Source organism: Hylobates moloch, unplaced genomic scaffold, assembly GCF_009828535.3.
Source record: "Hylobates moloch isolate HMO894 unplaced genomic scaffold, HMol_V3 SCAFFOLD_16, whole genome shotgun sequence".
Taxonomy (NCBI): Eukaryota; Metazoa; Chordata; class Mammalia; order Primates; family Hylobatidae; genus Hylobates; species Hylobates moloch.
The window spans coordinates 25,882,548-25,905,888 of record NW_026652291.1 but is presented as its reverse complement, the minus strand read 5'-3'; the positions used below and the strand labels follow the sequence as shown (position 1 = coordinate 25,905,888).

Below are 23,341 nucleotides of genomic sequence, written 5' to 3'. Positions count from 1 at the left end.
GGGTATATTTAAGAGATTTACGTGGTATGGATCTTAGCTGGTGCAAGCAGCAAAGCCAAGTGGAATGTTAACAATCTCCTAGGCTGGGATTTGGCAAACCTTCTGTAAAGAGACATATAGTAAATATTTTGGACTTTGCAGGTCAGATAGTCTCTCTCAGAGCTACTCAGTTCTGCCTTTGTAATGTGAAAGCAGCCACAGACGATACATTTTTTTGAAATGCATGAGACTGTATTCCCATAAAAATGTATCTATAAAAACAAGCTGCAGGCCATAATTTAGTGACCCCTGTCCTAGGCTTCAAACATCACTGTAGAGATGTAATAAATGTGTGATAAAAACTGAGACCAGAGTGCCAGAGTGAGCGGGGCAAAAGGGAAAAAGAACAGTGATCAAGAGTTGAGTAATTCATGCATATTGCATAGTCAACATTTTGCTTTTGGTCTTGTACATATGTGCTTAATAGCACTGCACCCTCAATCCCTGTGGATCATAAGAACACAGCAAAGGCTAAGAAATTAAAAATGATTAAGAAGAAAAAATTATTTTGTTATAAGGATGGAAAATATTTTTATAGCAACAATTAACCCATTTTATCACCTGTGCAGTCTGCAGTTAAGAAAGTAGGCTAAAGAGAGATATGGTTCTCATCCATAAGTACCCGAAGTGCAGTCTCCAAGAGCAAAGAGAGGAATTGTTCTCATTAGTTGGCAATGACAAGGCTAGAAAGAATGGATTTAATTTGGAGCAGTAAGAATTTAGTTTAAATAGCAGGAGGAAAAGGCAGTTAAGAAAAAAATCAACTGGGGATTACTACCGACCTCCAAAAAGGAGGAAAAGGAACATTGATTAGGAATCTCTGAATCAGAGTTTTGCTAATGTGCAGGTGCATAGAGAGAAGCAGAGGATACAATTTCATTGCTGGTCTCTGGAGTTGGAGATGGCTGGCCGGAATCATGCATGACAAGCCCAGCTCCCACAGCAGTGTGCATGTCTGGCACTTGCTCTTCCAGCATGCCTTGGATATGAGAGCAGCTTAAAGTCCTAGGCTTGAGCTGGCAGTCGGTCTAGCCCCAGTATAAGCCAGATCAGGGCAAGACTCTGCTTAGGAGCTTAAGGAAGAACTGGTTAGGCATGATCACCTTTAAAATGTGGTGGAGGAGTCTTGAATAAAGTTGTGAACTTTTCAATTCTTTCTCAGATGCTTCAGGAACCATATGGTGCTATGAGCCCGAGCTAACACATTTTAAAAAGCTATGCCAAGGAGCAAAAAGAAAGGCAGCCATACTTACTACACTTTATCTTTATTTGGCCTCTAAGAACCACCATAATTTACAAAACTCTGTGAGATTTATGCTACATATAACTTAATGACTATTTCATGGCAGCTATAACTAGGCTATTATTACCAGCTCACTTGCATTTCCACAGTGATTTGTCTTCTTTTTTTGTTCATTGTGACTTCCTAAGAAAAATATGATTTGGCACAGACATGAGAATCTTTTTGAGTCAAATAGTGCACTACTGTTTTATCCATTCCTGTTCATTCATGTTTTGTAGAACATCTCCACTTTTAAGAGGGAGGTTTTCCTATTTTCTGATGGTTTACTTGAAATTAGTAGTGTTTCAATAAAATTGTCATGCAGATTATGGTAACTTCTAGGAGGAACCAGAACATTCCAGTATATTATAATATGCCATTATAAAGTTCTGTCATTTCTTTGGGGTCTTTGAAAAGTGAATGCTCTAAACATACTTTGAGATTCAAGTAACATCCATTTGTGTGTATTTATTAGTGTGTGTATTCTGTATAAGCATACCCATTAGATTGGACATAGTATAATATTATTTTCTTTGTATGAGCAAAATTACCAGACATTTTATGTCAAAATATAAAGAGTCCCCTGGGTTACTATAGACACTTGGGTGATATAGCCGATTGCTTAAACGTTCTGTGAAAGCCCAGTAGATTTTCCTTCAAATCTTAGATTAGGAAATGATGTCACCTGACATTCTCAGAAAAAAAGAAAAAAGGATCCTGTGCTGTGGGGAATCTGTGTGATTCTAGAGTGACTCTGACATGTTCATGGCCCTCTCGAGCACGGGGCCCCTTCATGGGTCTAGTCATTTGAAGCCATATTTTATTTCCTTGCAGATTATTTCTTTGCCTACTCTGAAGAAGGCAGGTTTCTTATCATAGCTGAAAGTAAAGAAATCCAAGTAGAAGACTAAATGGCTTAATTATGAAACCAGCTTTTTGTTTTGGACATTTAAGTAGATGCATCAGGGAAACAAAGCCATAAATACTTATTAAGATAGTTTTATAACTTTTATAATCTGTAAAAGGTGGTTCTGTTTGTTGAATGGTTTGTTTTCTTGTACCAAAGAAAGTTACTCAAGAGAGAAAGAGCTTTGGGGCCATTAATGAAAGTGGAAGGGATTGAGCATTAGGCAGAAGATGCTATTTCACCTTACAGTTCGCCTAGAAGAGAAACCTCCTGGGAAAAAGAAAAAGTGATAGAAGACACAAGGGGGAGATGAAAGCAGGTGGCTTACTCTGCTTTTATACTGCTATAACAGAATACTTGAGATTTGGTAATTTATAAGGAACATAAATTAATTTCTCACAGTTCTGGAGGCTGAGAAGTGTAAGATCGAGGTGCTGGCAGGTCTGGTGTCTTGTGAGGGCCCAGTCTTCACCTCTAAGGCGAGCACTGCATCCTCAGAAGGGGAGGAACCCCATGTTTCCACATGGCAGAAGAGCAGAAAGAGTGAACCCACTCTTGCAAGCCCTTTTTAGGATAACATTAACGTATTCATGAGGGCAGAGCCCTCGTGACCTAAGCGCTTCCCAAAGGTCATACCTCCCAACACTGCGGCATCGGTGATCAAGTTTCCAGCACATGGAATTTTGGGAGACACATTCAGAGCATAGCAGCAGAAGAAATTCCAGGGATAAAGGAAGAGGACAGGGCTCTGCCTACCGATGCCCTTCAACAAGGGATTACATGGGGGCAAAGCTTCATTCTTTGAATATGAGTGTTCATTATAAAATGACAACAACAACAAAAACCTAAAGTACTTTGGTGCTACTTCTGAGTAGTGATCAGGCTAGTGAAGTTGGTCAAAAACAAAGTACAAACTCCAGAATTAGCCAGCGCTGTGTGTGTGTGTGTGTGTGTGTGAGAGAGAGAGCGAGTGTGTGTGTGTGTGTGTGTGTGTGTGTGTGTGTGTTGGGGAGAAGGAGAAGAGACAAAGAAAGCTTGTATTTCTTTAACTTTCAAAGAAGACAATTCCTAGAAATTCCTGAAGTGTTTTGAGCAACATCAACATTGTCGTTGGAATATTTCCTTTTTATCCTCAAATGGACTTATTTGAAGGAAGAGAAAAATGCTCTTCCAAGAACACTACAGAGCCTGACCCTGGGGTAAGCACCCACTCTAGAATAGCCCCAGGGCAGGAGTGGCAAATAGGCTTCATCTTGCCTGAAAATTCTCAGTGCCTCACTCTCTCTCTTCAAGCTTTACACCAGGGTTTATGAGAACAGCAGGTAAATCCACAGGTAGGAGATCTAGCTTCCATTAGTCATGTCTGCCACATGTGCGGAAGTGAGCTTTCGTGAACGTGCACTACACATTCATCACATCTGCTCTAAGCTCCACACTATCCCTCCACACGTGCTCCAATTTTCCCATTTCTTTTCCTTTGTGATCCTGAAATCCCCACATATTAAAATTTCTTTGTAAAAGTGGTATCTTAAGCTCATGTTGCACTGCAAGTCCTAGAATGATTTATTAATTCATTTAAAGTAGTCGATCTTATTGCCATCCTTCTTATACCAGGCTGAAGTCAGCTCCTGTGACAGAATTTAAGTTTTGATAGAAGAGTTGGACAGAAAGGAGGAAAAGTGGCCATGGCTAGTTTGGGGATGTGCAATGTTGTGTGGGATGGTAGAAATGAGTGGGAAAACTTGGGCAAAATGAAGGCATTTGTGTCCTAGATTGAGTAAGGGTCACCAAGATGGTTGAGTGCTATGAGCACTTTTTTTCTTTTATATATGTATTTTAAGTTCAGGGGTATAAGTGCAGGTTTGTACGCTTGTTACATAGGTAAACTCATGTCATGGGGGTTTGTTGTACAGATTATTTCATCGCCCAGGTATTAAGCTTAGTACCCATTAGTTATTTTTCTTGATTCTCTCTCTCCTCCCACCCTCCACCCTCCCAAAGGCCCCAGTGTGTGTTGTTCTCCTCTATGTGTCCATGTCTTCTCATCATTTAGCTTCCACTTATAAGGGAGAACATGCAGTATTTGGTTTTCTGTTCCTGTGTTACTTTGCTAAAAATGATGGCCTCCAGCTCCATCCATGTCCCTGCAAAGAACATGATTTCGTTCTTTTTTATGGCTGAAGAGCACATTTTTTTCTATTTCATGATTTGCTCAGATTGTCTTTCATTCTGGCCAAGGGAGCAGAGACTCTTATTTCTCTTGCTACTTTCTTTTAAACCTAAAGTCTTCCCACTCATCTGGGCCTTATAAAAGTTAAATAGGTTTTGACAAAAAGTGTTGAACAACACAGGCATTTGGTCACTTTAAAAAATCAGAGAGGGCCAGGAGATAAAAATTATTTAGAAATTGCTTGCTTCAAATTAACTAACATTTCTTTGTTTTTGGTTCACATTCCATGATGCAATATTTTCTGAATCAATTATAAACTGTTATATTAATAAAATTTTGAATTAAGCATGTTTGAAAAAGGCAAAGAGATCTTTGTTGAAGTATATGTGCATGAAATGAGATTCTGTAAAGCGAGGGTGTCTTAGGGTAGAGGAATTTTGAAAACTCTATTTCAAATATTAGTTTCCTTCCATTGAAATCAATTGCTGAGGAATTAAAGCTCAATTTTGGAGAAAAGCTGCTATCACTTGTGAGTGACATCTGCCTATTGACCCCACATATAGGCTTTATGGAGCGGTGTCATGTTACACTCACCTTCATTTATACAACAGGGAAAAAAACTGAATAGGACTAGAGACGAGTTTAGCATGAAGTGCTTGTTATTACTATCATGAAACTCTTGTCAACCTCTTTCACCATCTACAAAATAGAAGGTCGGGGAGAACTGGGCAATAATTAGCTTCCCTTTATGTAGTTAATGCTGAGTGTAAGAAAGACATCCTCTTAATTTCTTTCTCCCTGTATGTAATTTACAGTAAATCCTCTTGGATTCATTTTTTAATTATGAGCCTTTCAGGAACAGTGAAAATTTATGTGTTAAGATATCTGTTTTGTTTGACAAGAATCTATAACCTTCCCCAACTATTTCCTTCCTGACTTAAAACGTAGATTCTTACATACACGAGGATGAGGGGCAGACAAAGAACTGCTATCCAGACTGACCCCCATTTCACAGTGGCAAAGTGTTCTTCTTCCAAAAACTGGAACTTTGAAAACAGATTGATAATATTCTATCAGTATCATATTTGGGGAAATTGGATATTTATTAAGTTTCACTTGTATATTATTGTTTTTACATAATTTATAGCACCCAACGAGAGTCCTGTAGAATAAATGGAAGTAGAGCTGAATGATGATGAATAGTCTGTTCCTCCCATCTATTGCATTTATAAATTGCCAGCCTGGATGCTTCATTTGGGCTGTCTCTATGTGGGATATTTACAGTAAACCATCAGCATCTGCTGGGATAGTCCTTAGTAAGGTTAGGTGGCTGTTAGCTTAGAGTCGTCTCTGGGTTTGGCCAGTGACAGAATTGGATTTGAGTCAGGAACTATATTTGGGGAACTTTCCAGTGGGGTATAGAAGAATGTTGGTGTTTTTGAGACTGGTAATGCAAAAAAAAAGCAACGAACAAGAAAACAACAGAGGTATCCAACAGATGCAATTTTGTTTCCCATAGAGTGCTGTGCGCTGCAGGTTGACTCCGTATTTCCTTCCATCGCTATTTGCTGTTAGTGAAAAAGACCTCTTTGGGTTTTCTGGACTTGGAAGTTTTTCCAGATCATTAGCCATTTATATGGAGAGGACCTGCTGGGCATTGTCTCTCCAGCTTTCAGCTTAGCCATGCTTTCCCAGCAGAGTCGGAGAAGAAGGTGGGAGAAGGGAGTAGAAGTCATAATTGGATGAAGTGACTGTTTATGTAACCCGGACCAGAGGCAGCTATCTGCAGGGGAGCTGGGGTGTGTTTTCTCAGATCTCTATTATTCCCATGATATTTCTATCTAAATCTGTTTACTTTGATTCCACACATGGTTTTGAGAGGCAACAAGCCACAGTAGAAAGATGTGCTTAGTTTGAAACCAAAAAAATGTTGGATTTGAGTTCCATTTCTGTCAGTGAGCTATGTGACTCTCAGCAAGTCATTCTACTACTTGGAGCTTCAGCTTCCTCTTCTTATAAATGGGCATAAAATATTATGTTGCAGGGTTTTCTCAAAGATCAAGTGAAATAAAGTATTTAGAAGCTGTTCCTTATCAGCAAAACACTGCACTAATGGAGAATGGTAGTTTTCCTAATAAAATGGGTGCTGTAGAGGTGATGACTGCATTAGAGAAACATATATAGAAGGAAAGTTTTAGTTTAATTATTTGTGTAAGTCTGCTGGGACTTTTTAGGCAAAATTTTTAAATTTCTGTTTCATCTGATCAAATGTCAATTTTATTAATTAACCAGATTCACAATGAAGACTTTTGGAGCATCTCTTTAGCATAAAATGAAGAAGCAGTTACCTCTGAGGGAATTTAGGTCATGACCTTGGTTAGGTCAATAGGATAAGTGACCCTATAGCCTCCTTGGTGTCTCATCATATAGCATTGTGTCTCTATCCCTGTTACAAGATGATAATGCATTGCGCTTCTATTCTCTTTAGTATAAGCTTCCAAAGGGCTCTAGACTCAGCAGTGAAATTGTCACCTGCCTTGCCCTGAACTTTATTCTTTAATTGTATTGACCATGGGAAAATATGCCACTTCGCATGAAAACAGGGAAAGAAGAGAAGAAGGAAGAGAGGGAAAGAGGAGAAGGAAGAAGGAGGAAAATAAGGAAAATAAAAGAGCAAGAAGATGATGACAATAACCATGACCATCACCACCAACAATAGAAGTAGTAGCAGCAGGAAAGCAAAACCTTTGTAGATAGGCCTAGTATCAAAATGGTTTTAGACTCTCCTTGGGTACCAGATAAACTCACAAAGGGCTTGGTCGTATACTCGGGGATAGAGCCCCCACAAAACATTGCTAGAACCAAAGTCCTAATGGGGGTACAGCCAGACTGTGGGGAGCTAAGTAGGTCTTGCCACCAAGTAAACTGGAAACCTAAAACCAGAAATACAAACAGAAATACTTCATAGATTTGGATTCCCCAAAATATGAAGGAAAAGTGAATTATAAATTTACTGTGCAAGTGAAATGTACAATAATGCAATCATAAAAATCAAGTTGACAAAGTGTGTGGAAAATAAGTTATGGCCGATAGGAAATTATGAGAAGGGAAGGCCAAATGGCTATATCTTTCTCATTTATGGTTCATACAAGAGCCCTTAGGCTGTTAGTTAATGACAGTTATGTTTCAGCATCCTCAATGCATACAAATAAGAATTTTGAAAAACTAAGATGAAGAGAATTTAGCTCCTGAGCATCAGTCGTTATATATATATAAATTGAGTTTTTATTATGTGTCAGGAAAAGTACTGTGTGTTGAGGGTACCGTGACCAACCTTGGCTTGCATAGCATAAACAGGCTTGAAAGGCCACAACAATTACAAAAACAAGAAATTAGGTTTTCTACTCATTATGAGGTGATGTATATACAACTCTTGCACAACTCCTGGCATATAGCAAGCTTTCAATCATAGATAGATTTTGATATTATTGGTACTCAAAGATTTTTCTTCAACTAACTCATTTTAACTCAAAAACTTGTTATATTTTATTTTCCTAAGCAATGAATAAACTTTAATCAGGCCTCTGAAATTTGAAATGAAGCAATATAAAATTCTAAGGAGCTGGGATGTTACCGATTTAAAGACAGCTGGGTGGCATATATACTGGGTTATTGCAGTTCTCAAGCTAGCTGAATAAGTTCTGAATAGCAGAAGCTTTTTAGATATATGAATCTAAAATGCAACAAGCAAGGCAAACTCTAAGTGTCATCACGTGAGTGCTGGGGCTCACAGGACTTAATGGCAAGCCTCCCTTAACACCATCAGTTGGATGAATTATCTCATTGACCCACCGCTTACACTGCTACTTGTCATTACTCCTGGGGTATTGTTCAGTGCAACAGGGCAAGAAATAACTCATTGACTCCCTGAAGCTATAGATGATGGATTTTAGATCCCTAGCTGTATTCAGAAGGCATAGGAGCTCAGTGTATTGATGGGAGAATTCATTAGCCACCCACTCCACAGAATCAGTTTCTTAGATCCTGGTGCTGTCACTGCTGCTGTTGCAACTTGTTAGTGTTTCAGGGACAGATGTCAGAGGGAACTGTATAACTACATTAGCCTCACAGATAGTACTGACAGCCAGACCTGTCATTTCCTGGCCTGCGATGACACTTCTGGAGCCTAGAATCACTTAAAGACATTTAGATAGGCCCTGTTGATCCGACCCAGCTAACCTTCATCCTGAAATCAATTCATACTCAGAATGACAGGAAATGAGTTGTCATTAAGGCTCATATTCTATTTCTGAGTCCTTAGTTAACCTCTTATAATTCAGTTTATTTTTCCTCCTCCATTTCTATAAAATGGCAGGTAATTTAATGGCACAGATTATTACTTCCTACATTTACTCAGGAGCATGTGTTTTAGAGACCATCTTATATTGGTACTATTACTATCACTTTCCGCTAATATTGATTGACAACATACCAAGTACCAGACACTGTGCAAGAACTTTGTTTACACTGCCTTATAATGAGCTCACAACCACTCAGTGAGGTAGTCACTATTAATATCCTCATTTTATAACTGAGGCAACTAGAGTTTAAAGAAGCTAAAGCATTTTCCCAAGATAGCACTACTAATAAACAGCTGAATGGGCTTTCAAATGCAATTCTGACCCTTAATTACTATTACACCCCTAATGAAAGTTTTAGAGTAGAAAGCATAGTGGTAATAATTTTAATTCAATTCATACTTATGAAACAGCAATTTACTTGGGATTGTTAGAGATGTGAAGAAAGTTAACATCTAGCGGGGGGGGTGGTGGGGAATGAAAATCGTATATACGAATCTTTTTAAAAACAGAATCAGCTATATACCAAAGAAGGTAAAAATATTGCTGGTCGCTGAGGTTTTTTTCTAATGTACATAGATGGGATGGGACAGATTTTGACTAGTGGAACCTGAAGAAAGAGCATACCTGATGATAATACCAGCGTGAGTGTCGTATCAAAGGAAATACAGGATGTGTTCTCAAATTCATGAATTCAATTGGACCAGAATGATTGGCATAAGAAAAAAGGCAGGTAATATGGATTAGCACAAAGAACATATGATTTAGGGGCAGTTGGTCTCTGATTCAAGGTCTAGTTCTGCCTCCAACTAGTTCTATAGCCTCGGATGAATTATTTGACTACTCCGTAAAATGCAGATGGCAATAATGCTAATTTGTAGCTCTGTGAATATTTATAACCTATGGAAAAATACCCAATGAATTATCTGGTTCATAGTGGATGTTCCATTAATGATAGCCATGCTCTTGTGTTTTCTTTGGTTTTCTTCCCAGGTACTTTAGGGACATAGTGTAGAAGATTTGAATTTTATGTCGATGATAGTTTGTTTCTGAAAGCAAAAGGAAGACATTTAAATATTTTTTTAGAAGAAGATGAAACGCCCAGCACTTAATTTTTAGGGAGATTATTTTGGCTCTGTTAAAAGAATGTTGTTCAATGGGTTCAAGGAAAACAGCAGGGTCTTGAGTAAGCGTTTCTAGAGAAACGTTTTTAAAGACTTATTCTATGATGATGAATATAGGAAGGTAATGAGGACAAAACCAAAGAGCAGTTCAGAGATTGAATCAGCAGGTGTTGTCAGCTGATTGGATGAAAAAGGAGAGAAGTGAGGAATGTCTAGATTGGGAAGGTTGTGATTTCGTTACCAAAAACAAAACAGGGGACAGATAAGTAAAACAGATAAGAGTTTGACTTTAGTGCTGCAAAACATAAGGCATCCAAGAGCCAGGCTGTTGAAATTTCTAATTGGAAATGCATGATGAACTCAGAGGAGAGATAAGGGCTAGAGGTGGGGGCCTAGAGAATTCACAGCTTGGCAGTGACAGTGGAAGGTTTAAGGAGTGCTAACATCTCAAGGGAGATGAATAGGAACTTGGGAAATGTATACATATTTTTATATATTTAAATATATATATTATTTTATATATTTATATAATATATATAATGTATATTAAATATATACATATACAAGATAAAGAAGGAAAAGGAAGAGAACTAAAAAGGAAAGGCTAGAGGGTAGGGGATAACCTAGATAGTGAAGTTTTACAGAAATCAAAACAATTGAGAGACTTCCAAACACAAGTTGTTCCAGAGCTGTTTTTTCCATACCTGTTAGGCCTCTTTCATCTGCAGTCAGTTTATAGAGATGTCTTCTTCGTCTTTATTGGTATTTATTATGGTGTATAATCTTTGCCATTTCAGTCCTCTTACCGGTATTCTGCATTTCTTCTCTGTCACGGGCATTATTAACTTTGAGCCAGAGGACCCAGCATCTACTCCTAGAGAGCTGCCACCAATTAGCAGTTACCCTATGTAAATGGTAGAGGTGTAGCTGCTATTCTGCCACCCTCGTAGTATTGTGGGAAAAATCTGATGACAGAATGCAAGTGAACATGCCGTGTCATCATTGAAAAGTCCTACAAAATAAATAAGGTTATTTTTATATCAATATTGGTATACCTACCACTCAGCAGAGTTCTTGGTACCTAAGGAGATGGTGATTGGAGACCTGGAAATGAAGACCAAAGAGATGCTGAGATGGTTGTAGTTTCCAATAGGAAGATTAGCAACCAGGCAATTGGCAGATCAGAGCCCAAATGTGAATGGCTCAACTGCTAGACCCTGTAAGCTGCTGTGGTTCTCAAATGATGTCCTTATCTGGTTCATCTCTCAGCTCTTGGCACCTCACCTTTTGGAGCTTCAGCTTGGAAAGGGCAATTTGAATTTAAATCATACTGCAGTTTCCTAAAGAGAACAAATCCCCTGATCCTAGTGATCATGTGCAGTGAAGCATGGAATCTGATTACCCTTATCATTGTCTTAACTTGGATAGCTGCAGACGTTACTAATGGTTATGAAATTATCTAGCCCTTTATTAAATGCAAAAGGTACTACTTAGGTTACTAAACTCTTTTGAAAATAATTCCGCTGGCTGACTTTTCATGCCTAAAAACCCATATTCTTATCTGTGGAGTGTATCTTTTAGTAATCACATCTGCATTTGCTATTTTTTTTCATTGTCCAGGCAGTATATTAGCCATTTTATGTCTATCAGCCCATTTAGTCCTGACAACACTGTTAAACTAGTGGCATTACCTCTATTTTATGAAGTAAAAAATTAAGACTAAGAGGATTAAGTAACCATTCGTTAAAGGTGTTAAGGAAAGAAAAGAGGACTTAGACTTAATCATTGGTATGTTTGATTCCAGGGTCATAGACATAGATATATACTGCTTTTCATAATTTTCTATTCAATATAGTATATATGTAATATATGTTGGGTGTGTTGAATTTAGCAGGACCTGTAATATTTATTTAAATCCACAGTTAAGAATGATAAAAAGGAATAGAGAATGGAACACAGAGTTTTGGCTAAAGCAGCATACATAACTTAAAATAAGTCACTTTCTTTTTGGATTCAAAGAAACTCATTTTACATTACATTTGTTTGCTTCCCAGTATTTGTTTGTTTTTCTCAATGACGTTAAGGCACCTAATTACCCCCAAGCCACTTTCTTAAATATTCTTATGCAAAATGAAAGGCTTGGCTTCCAAACTAATCTGAGGTTTTGAAGGCAGTGCGGTAGAATAAGTGTTTTAGAGGTAACTTAATTCCCAAATCTCAATAAAAACACTTCCAAATTTATTGTATCAAAGAAAAGAATATTGGATAAATGCATTCTCATCTTTCAGTGTATGATAAATGCCGTTATCAGAAGTCCTCAAATACTCTTGATTAAAAATGCTAAATGATCTCAAATAACACAAAAACCCATTTGTTCCTGCTGAAGTCAGTATTTAATTTTCTATATTTGTAATTTAAATCCAGATGTGGGTGTCTTCACAGCAACCATGGCCTGTCATCCCTTGGTCTGTTAGCTTCTAATGTCTAGCAGCAGAGTATAGTAAATACTTGAAAGCTAGACCTTCACACTGAAAATCACATTTATTGAAGTGGGAGCAGATTCCATTTAATTTGTCCCTTACTTGATGCCTAATTCCTAAGGTTAACAGTTTTTCATGTTTGCTAGTTATATCAGCAGTACTGGAGCTGGTTTTGTTGCATGGCTAAACAGCAAAGCTTAAATTCAATACTAGAGCGTGAAAGAGGAAAATGAGTTTTGGTGTGACGTGTGAATGACGTGGTTTTCCAAAATACCATGAATGCACAATGAATGATCCACAAAGCACAGCCACCTCTTAAGACAAAAAACTCCCTGAGGATTAGTTGAGAAAAGATACAGGAGCGTATAGCAAAAACTATAACATATAACTATAACTATAACACTTAGTTTTAGTTAAGATGCAGGTGGGAAGAATAGAATTTCCATGTTAAAATTAGCCAGGCCAGCAGAAATGAGTAACCCACTGTTACGGTTTGGATCCGTGTCCCCATCCAAATATCATGTTCAATTGTAATCCCCAGTATTGGAGGTGGGCCTTGGAGGGAGGTGGTTGGATCATGGGAGTGGTTTTTAATGGTTTAGCACCATCCCCCCAGTGCTGTTCTTGTGATAGAGTTCTCGTAAGATCTGGTTGTGTAAAAGTGTGTAGCACCTTCCCCCTCTCTCTCTCTTCCTCTTGCTCCAGCCATGTAAGATGTGCTAGCTTCCCCTTTGCCTCCTGCCATGATTATAAGTTTCCTGAGGCCTCCCCAGCCATGCTTCCTATATACCCTATGGAACCATGAGCCAATTAAACCCCTTTTCTTATAAATTACCCATTCTCAAGTATTTCTTTATATCAATGCCAGAAAGGACTAATACACTTACTTTGGTGAAAACAACTTTTCTCTTAACCACCTCCCACTGTCTGTCAAGTGTAGTTCTAAGTGCTTGGGATCCAAGAGTGAAAAAGATAGACAAACTCCCTGTCTTCACGGTACTTACATTCTAGTGGGGGAGTCCTTAATGGGCACAAGCAATCAGAACTTGAATTTGCAGAATTTTGTGAAAATGTGCTATCATATATATTTTATTAATTAACTAGTTAACAGGCTGGGAGGATCTCTTTCAAACTTTTGTTTTCATCTTTGTGTTTTTCTTTCTTTCCCACATTTCCACTTTAGTCTCTTTCATTCTAATATGCTCATGAGTCACTTAATGAGGAGGATGTGTTCTGGGAAATGCACTGCCAGGCAATCTTATTGTTGTGTGAACGTCATAGAGTGTACTTACACAAACCTAGATGTTATAGCCTACTACACTCCTAGCTATATGGTATAGCCTATTGCATCTAGGCTATAAGCCTGCACAGCATGTTCCTGTGATGAATACTGTAGGCAATTGTAATGCAGTGGTATGTGTGTAGCTAAACATGTCTAAACAAAAAAGCAGAGTAAAAATACAGTATTATAATCTTATGGGAATGTAACAACCCAGTGGGTTCTGTTTGTCCACTGCCCAGATGGAGCCAATTTATCAAGACAGGTGAATTGCAGTAGAGAAAGAGTTTAATACATGTAGAGCTGGCTAAATGGGAGACCAAAGTTTCATTATTACTCAAATCAGTCTCCTTGAAAATTTGGAGGCTAGCGTTTTTCCAAGACAGTTTGGCAGGTAGGGGTCTGGGGGATGGGTGCTGCTGATTGGTTAGGGATGCAATTATGGGATCTGGAAAATGGTCCTCATGCACTGAGTCTGCTTCTGGGTGGGGGCCACAGGACTGGTTGAGTCAAGAGTTGTGGGCCCAGGTGGGGGACATCTGGTTGTCAGAAGTGCAAAAGCCTGAAATGACATCTCAAAAAGGCCAACCTTAGCTGCTACAATTAGGGATGTTCATTATAGGAGTAAGTGGGAAAGTTGCAAATCTTGTGACCTCCGAAATAATGGCTGGTAATTATTTAACTCTGCCTGCATCTTAGCATAATTCAGGTGTCTCTCATCCTCTTAACCTGGTGGCTTTCATTAGTTTTACAAAGCAGTTTAGTTTTTGTGAATGGTTATTATCATTTAAACTCTAAACTAAATTTCTCCCAAAGTTAGCTTGGCCCATGCCCAGGAATGACGAAGGTGGAAGAAGTTTGGAGGTTAAAGGCAAGATGGAGTTGGTTAGATCAGGTCTCTTTCACTGTCATAATTTTCTCACTGTTATATATTTTGCAACAGCAGTTTCAGGACCACCGTCATGTACTCAGTCCATCATTAACCAAAATGTCACTGTGTTGCTCATGACTGTAATCAAAAAAGCACAAAGAGCTCACTCACTATCTGGTTCTATTGCTACCATCCTGACAACCACTATAGTTTGTTTTCAACACCAAAAGAAAATAACAAAAAAAAACATCTTCACCCTTGATTCTAGTTTCTTTTTTCTTGAAATGACTATGGCCATTTCTATTATTTCATTTTGAAATTGTGCAGAATTCCTTCTGAACATCCATCTACATTTCACAGACAACAAATTGCTAAAAGCACCTAAACACCACTAACCTAGGGGGGGAGAAAAAAAAAGCAACCAAAAACAAACCAACCAAAGAAAACAAATCAACCAAATGAAAACCCACCCTCTCTGGTGGACAGACTGCACCATTTTTGGTAAAGACTTTGCAATGCTGCCTAGACTGGATGACTGCCTATTGCCCTAGCACTTTTCTTCCTACCCCCAGGCATTTACAAGATCACCCCTTATGGTAACACTATTAGTACAAATGAGGTTTTTCCCTTTACTTAACTGAATGCTAGAAGAAACAGAATGGAACCACATGTTCCCTTTGATTCACACCCAAGCACTGCAAAACACAGAGTATTCGCTTCCTTTTTCAAGCTGTGTGTGCACATTAAACACATGCAAACATTGGACTGAAACAGACGCAGTAAGTCAGCTCTAGGGGAATACTATAGAAGTCTTTTTGTTTTGTTTCTCTAAATCTCAATCTTTTATTTAAGCTAGGTCTTTGTAGAGATTCAAGGAATGATATTTTATAATGGTTCTCCAAAGAGCAGTTAGATGTGTCTCATCCAAATTTGTGTATTTACCTTATCATAACAGATACTATTCTGGAACTGGGAACTTAGCATTAGCTCTCTTCTTAGAAATGACTATTAATTTTTGATAAAAAGAATAAAGAACACCACATTACATAATGGATATAAGAGAACATAGATGGCATGATAGGAATATTCTGCCTGTGTTTCCATGAATTGCTTCTTTGTTAAAAAGTGTTGGGTATAAATTAGGCCAGTGGTGTCCCAGCACTTTGGGAGGCCAAGGCAGGAGGATCACTTGAGGTGAGGTGTTTGGTATAAACAGTATATTAACAAAGAATTCTCCTATGGTATAAACCCTAACTGTAGCAGGAAGATCAAATTTCTCTTTGAGGCATACAGTCTGAGCTCCAGTGACTCTCTGCAAGAGAACAGCTGATATTGTCACAATGTGAGTCATAGTGACTCCCAAGGATGTATTTGTGTGGATGCGGTTGGTCAGAAGGCTTTGTGTGCACTGTGACATCTTTATGCTGCAGATGCCAAGATCACAGGATCCACACAGAGCAGTTCATTTCACACAGTGGGAAATGATGTGTGTGTGTGTGTGTGTGTGTGTGTGCGCGCGCGTGTGTGTGTGTGTGCATGTGTGTGTCTTTTAAAAAACCTAAACAGAACAACACTGTTCTGTGGACTCAAACTGTACAGCTAACCACCAAGGGCCATCTTATAAATTTGGACACTGAATTGCTAAAATTTGAAAACACAGCCACTCCTATTCACACTCTACCATCTGGAAATAAACCCTAAGTCACTGTGGGTGTCCATATGGAAGTCACTGTTCTGCTTCCTTTTATCTTCAGGGTAGTTCAAGGTTCGATTCCCTCCTAGGGAGACTTTCTGTTGTTCCCATTGAGCCAGCTGTGCAGTCCCCACTGGTCACGAACCAGATCAGTACATGGAGATTCCCGAGTATATGCAGGGCAGCGGCATGAAAGCATCTAAAATAGAGTCATTCCCATTGCCCTAGCACATCCTTCTTTCCTACATTCCTGGGAGAAAAGAACAGAAACAAAGGCTTTTCTTTCTTCTCTCTTTTGGGTGTTTGCTGATTTGCATACAGAAGTTAACTTGCTTCATCTGCTGGATTCCAATGATTCTCTTCCTGGTTCCTGATCTTAAGAGTACAGGGTGCTTCTTGCCTTCCCCTTGTCAATGTAAGGGCTTTAGAAAACGTGCCCAGCTGTTGTTCTTTAAACCTCCTCCAACGCACAAATATATTTTTAAATGCAGATATTTCATATGCAAGCTGATATTTCTGCTTTCTTTTTGAAAATCGGAAGGTTGAACTCTACTGGGCCAGTGTTATTCATAGCATTGGTCGACTGGAGCTGAGGAGCCATTGCCATTTTTATGGATATTCTTTTAAGCCCCCCAATCTCCACCCACTCCCTGTCACCTCACTTAGCTTCATCCATCTGCCTGACCCCTGGAGACATTTGATTTTGTGCTTCCTCTCACACAGAACTTGTGTTCACAATTTGGGGTCATATCTTCACATATTATATGTAAACAGCACTCTGGAACGTTTTCAAAGTCACTTTCAAATAGTTTTCAAAGCTATTTTTGGTATTTAGTTTAGAAGAGGTTAGAAGTTGACTTTTACATTACTATCTTAAAGGAATATATTTGCCTGCTCAGAAACATTTGGGGCCCACATATTCAGATCTTTCGTACATATAATTTGCTATATAGCATAACACATTGAATGATTTTGACTCAGTAGCTCGACTTATTTTTTGTGTTCTTTTAAGATCTTTCATATTGAGCATAGAATTGTAATTTATTGATGAACATTTTATTATATTTTCTGAGAAAATTTGGTTATTATTCTTAAAATACATTACCTATAATATTCATGTTTCCTATATTTTAATATATAATATTACAATATTGATGTGTCGTGATTTTTTTTGGTTGTTCTCTAATTAGGGGTCTTTATATGAATCTCTGATTGCTTAGCAGTTCTCTGAAGGGGGCAGTCTTTCAGAGATGCATTTAAGAGCTCTGAATTCTGTTAAGAGTATTAAGGAACACAATTTTTAATCTTTGCTTTTTACTCCAGGGCTTTGGGCTGTCTGTATCAAAATTCTTCATATACTTCCTCTAGGGATTGCTTTGCCTGTTGCATCCTTCAGAGAGTAAAGAATTTCTTTTCCCCACCACCCCCCAACTCCTGACAATTTCAGCTAAATTTTTTTCTTCCATTGCTTTAGGCCATTGCTTCAAGTTATATCATCTCCTGAGACTATGAATAATTCTTTCCCTTCAAATATATTGTTACCTTGAAGGTATTTATAGGCTGTGATCAAGTCCCCTGGAGTCATTGCTTTGCCAGACTTTATAAATTTAGCTCTCACCACCTCTCCTCACATGCTTTATCTTCCAGCCTTTGTAGCACTCCTTTTGTGTGTGTGTGTGTGCCTATCTGTGTAGCTTCTCTGATATTTTAATATCCTTCCTAAATTAGGGAGGTCAGAATAGCACATCATATTCCAGGTATTACTGTGAGTATCAGATTTTAGAGAGTGAAATCAAGGGAGAGGATTACCTTGAAATTGAACTTAATCTATTTTGTGACTCAGAAAAATAGACAAGATGGTAGAAAAAGCTAATGGGGCACTGTCAACATGTTTTCATACATTTTAACATACTGTTAGAACAATCCTGGAAGCTTAAGGGGGAAATAATGATTTTTCTCAGAGAGAATTCTGGCTTCCATTAGATGCTTGAACCTGTCCTTTAGAGTAAGATTTTCTTTACAAATCCAGGCTTCAAATATGGCTATGTAATAAGATGGGTTTTTTCCATAGTACATGAGCTCTTAAACCTGTATTATTGTTATGGTTATTATTATTAATATTATTAGACCTGTCTGTGGCTTAAAATTAAGAAATATCATTAAACATTTAATTTTACAATGAAGAAAACAAATTGCCATGTAAACCATCTTGCTACTAGCTTTAGGTTCTAGTCCAGATCCTTCTGCATTTTGTCAATATGGTAAATTGAGTAACAGCCTCTGAGGGCCCTGCGAAGAGCCAAGGCCCAATTTAACTCCCTAGTGCCAGGGTCTCCAAATATTTTTGGTTGTCTACACATACTAGAAAAAAATTAACCCTGCACCAATTAAAAATATGTATATATGTATGTAGAACATACACGTTGCTTATATTATCACACATACAGAAACATCAGGCATTTTAAAAGATAAGATTAGATACATGTATGTTCCAGTACTATTCCCTGAAATTCCCATGAACCAACCTTGGCACCCCTGTGGATGCCCACCCCACCTTGGAGACCACTGCTGTGGTGGGAACACCATGGTGAAAAACGGTGCTACCACCCTCAGTAGTTCCCAGGAGGAACCCCAGTATCAATGGTTATGTACCGCAGAGCCCATAAACGAATGTTTAGTTCAGAAACTCATTTTAGATATGAAGATATGGAGGTGCAGTGACTTACCTACCTAAGGTTACAGAGTTGGATGATGAGAACGCTGGGTGTAAAATGCCAGCCTTCTAATTTATCAGATTTCAACACATGCAGAAAATACCTAGTGTTCTGTTTTAGCTAGAATCTCAGGAAAATGGGGACTGAGCTCCTGAATGAATGATGAAGAAGGAGAGAGTAAATCAATTACTAATCGGTGGTCTTAAAGGTGAAATATTGTTAGCTTAAGTAATCTCTATTCTTTTGTGTCCCTTCTATTAAACTCTCTTTACAGGTTCTCTCTCTCTCTCTCTCTCCCCCCCCCACACACACACACCCCAGGATAAAATCCAAAGCTTCTGATTCAATAGCCAACCTCTTCAGCAAGAAGAGCAAAGGTTCTGGAGCCAGATTGCCTGGGTTCAAATTCTGACCCTATCACTGAATAGCAGACTTAGGCGAATTATTTATCTATGACTCAGTTTCCTCATGAGTTGAAATTGGGGATAAAAAAGTTCCATATGGGTTGATATGAGCATTAAATGACACCTGTAAAGCATTCGGCCCACTGCCTGATCCCACGCTAATGGCCCTTTATATGTTAGCTGCTATTATTATTTTATTCTAATTCCTCCTAAAAGCTTAAAGCACAGTCCTTCATATCATTGCATCGCATTTCATTTTGTAACATGTTCCTATGCTACATGGTGAAAGGCATTTTCCCACCCGCTTTACAAAAACATACACCGAGGCTCATGTTGAGGGCCAAAATCAGTGCTGAATCCCAGGACAGACTCCCAATTCAGTGTCTCATATCAAACTACATTTCCTTTTAAGATGAAAATTGTTACTCAAAACCCTATGTAGCTGAGCAGGAACACAGATTCCATGGTTTCCTTTTTCTTCCTGTTTCCCCAAAGCAAAACATCTCTTCTCTGTGCATGGGGGATCTATCCCTCCAGAAGTCTACCCAGCCTGAGGATAATGGCAGCTGCAGGGTTACGGGGGTAACCGTTCATCTGTCTGAATTCTCAGTTGTGTGAGAGCCTGTGTTACAACCTTAGTAGCTTCTGCACCTAACTAGCTTTTCCCACTCCCTTGGAGTGTTTCCATTTTCTCCAGCTTTCGGTATCAGGGAGTGTTATTAAATGATAAGGGGCTGGCTGGCTGGTTGTGTATTGTGAGAGGCTGAGAAACAATGAGTGTTACAACACATTAGATTGCATGTTAGCTCTGATTTTGGGAACTTCGTATCACAGAGCACATCATGCAACAGGATTGCATCTGGGATACTGCCTCCCTCCCCCAGAGGGTTATTAATGGGCCTTCATACCTGGGAGGACAGATTGCCATGCCTGAGAGATGTGATAATTAGAGATACGTCACTGATCATAAGCAGGCCCCCCAGCACCGAGGGCTAGCAGCTGTGTTACACATATGAGGCAAGCTCCATGCTCCAGAGACAAAGGTGAAGTAGAATTTGCTGCAGTGAACTTACCTGAAAGAGGTCATCTCGAAAATGGTCACCCATGGGCATTGATTGGCAATTGGTTTTAATAGAGAAAGAGTGTTCTGAGCTGAGGATCAGAAGACCTGAGTTTCATTTCTAGTTCTGCCACCATAGAGCTATAGGGTCTTGACGAAGAGTCACTTAACTTGTGACAGTTTTTTTTATATAAGAAAAATGGGAACTATGTATGTCTTACTTATCACAAGAGATTGCAACTCAAATACCTGTTCTTCCAAGGTAGTAGGGTGGCAACAAGTGTGTGTGTGTGTGTTCTGATGATAAAGGAAATATAAGAATATTTTGAAGCAAAAGAAGGAGCCAGTACAAAGGCAGAAATTGACAACACATGGGAGCGGAAGTGGATAAAATTAACCAAGCTGGGGCAGAAGAAAGCAGGGAAGGGTGAGAGAAAAACAACAGTAGACGGCTTAATGTTGTCATCACCACAACAAAGGATGGTGATAACTTGATGCTGGTGATGATTTGGAGCTCTTCCTATGGATCAAGAAAGAATGCAAGAATTGGGTCATTGACCAGAAACTCTGAGGAGGAAATTAAAGAAAATTCACATCTAAGTGTCTTAAACTTCTCAGTAAAGAAACTTTTAAGATCATCAATCAACAGGGGCAGGGGTAGATTGAGGGACTTGAAGAAAGTATAAGATTTTTAGAATGATCTCTTTGGAGGATCCCAAAATAAGTCAACAAGGCATCTTTTCAATGTTGTCTTGATCTCGGAGTCAGAACAACTTGGGTTTCAGCCTAGCTCTATCTTTTTTCCTCCTAGAGCACCCTTAAGCAGATAGATGCCCATCCCTTACCCATCAGTACTTTAGGGTTATAATCTATATCTTGCAGGCATGTTATGAAAATTAAATATGATCACATATGCAGTGTGCATAACACCATGTTTGGCACATAGTAGCCTGTCATTATTTTGGAAAAGTGACCGTAATGAAAGAGAATGCATAAAACATATAGGATTGTTAAATAACAATGTCCAATTTGGAAGCTGGGTTGTGTTGGCCTATCTGCTTGTACCAAGATTAAATAATATTCTTTACAGGTGTCTACACCCTTTTCTGTCCAAGGCATGTCTTCAGCCCCAGTGCTGTCATGGCTCATATTTTCTCCTCTCATGCTTTCCTACCTGCTCGTATAATGAACCACATAGAGGAGGTGATTCTCCGAGGATGTATAATGTGTTTCCTGTGCTCCTGAATTGGTACCAATGGCACACCAACCCAGTCGGGTGGGCCTCAAGGCACACGTTGCTCCTGGCTAAGAAGGAGAAAATCTTTGTGGAGTTTGCACAGTTATACCAAGTAATTGAGCATTTTCATTAGTATGGAACTGCCTACTACAGACACCGGGCTTGTTTCACTCAAAGGATAGCCTAGAATAAGCGTGAAGGATCTCCTTTCAGAATCTTGTTTTTGTAAAGCCCTTCTTGGATTTCCTCTTTATTATATTTTACATAATTGATCACAAATGTGAGCATCTATGGAAATGAGTTGGAGTGTAGGCGATAATTAACCTGGAAGGGAAGAAAACCCTTCACCAGAAGCAAACAGATACCCCTTCAAATATCTGGTAATTTTGGCCGGGCGTGGGGGCTCACGCCTGTAATCCCAGCACTTTGGGAGGCCAAGATGGGTGGATCACGAGCTCAGGAGATCAAGACCATCCTGGCTAATAGGTTGAAACTCTGCCTCTACTAAAAATACAAAAAATTAGCCTGGCGTGGTGGCGGGTGCCTGTAGTCCCAGCTACTCGGGAGGCTGAGGCAGGAGAATGGCGTGAACCTGGGAGGCAGAGCTTGCAGTGAGCCGAGATAGTGCCACCGCACTCCAGCATGGGGGACAGAGCAAGACTCCATCTCAAAAAAAAAAAAAAAAAAAAATCTGGTAATTTCTCTGTCATTAGAAAGCTCCAAGTGAAGTACAAACTCAATTCAAATATTCTATGAGAATAAAAACAGGCTTATACCCAAAAGATAGGCAATAACAAATGCTGGTAATGACATGGAGAAAAGGGAACCCCTGAACACTGTTGGTTGGAACGTAAATTAGTACAATCACTATAGAGAACAGTTTGGAGGTTCCTCAAAAACTAAAAAATTGAGCTACCCTATGATCTGTCAATCCCACTGCTGGGTAAATACCCAAAAGAAAGAAAATCAGTATATCAAAGAGATATCTGCAGTCCTATGTTTATTGCAGCACTGTTCATAATAGCTAATGAATGGAAGCAACCTAAGTGTCCATTAACAGATGAATGGATAAAGAAAATGTGGTACATATATGCAATGGAGTACTCTTCAGTCACAAAAAAAGAATAAGATCCAGTCATTTGCAATCGTATGGCTGGAACTGGAGAACATTATGTTAAGTGAAATAAGCCAAGCACAGAAAGACAAATATCGTATGTTCTTACATATTTGTGGGATCTGAAAATCAAAACAATTGAACTCATGGGCATAGAGAATAGAAGGATGGTTACCAGAGGCTGGGAAGGGAAGTGGGGTTTGGGGGAGGTGGGGGTGGTTAATGAGTATAAAAAAATAGAAGGAACGAATAAGACCTATTTGGTAGCACAACAGAGTGGCTATAGTCGATAATAACTCATCTGTACATTTTAAAGCAAAGAGTGTAATTGGATTGTTTGCAAGTCAATGGATAAATGTTTGAGGGGGATGGATACTGCATTCTTCATGATGTGATTATTGCACATTGCATGCCTGTATCAAAACATCTCACATACTTCATAAATATATACACCTACTATGTACCCACAAATTAAAAAAAATGAATAAAAACATCCTTCAAACGAAGTGGCTATTTTGTTACTAAAAATAACTATTACTTATCAAGCATTGACTGAGTGCCAGGGTGTATATGTATGTGAGTATGTGTGTGTGTTTTGTTCTGTTTTTT

At 38.9% G+C, this 23,341-nt stretch overlaps 1 protein-coding gene across 36 annotated transcripts in view; it reads left to right on the top strand.

The window, feature by feature from the left end:
• NRXN3 (neurexin 3) overlaps nt 1–23,341 on the top strand; it is a 1,690,724-nt gene that overhangs the window by 1,298,614 nt on the left and 368,769 nt on the right. The gene's annotated exons all lie outside the window — the stretch shown is intronic.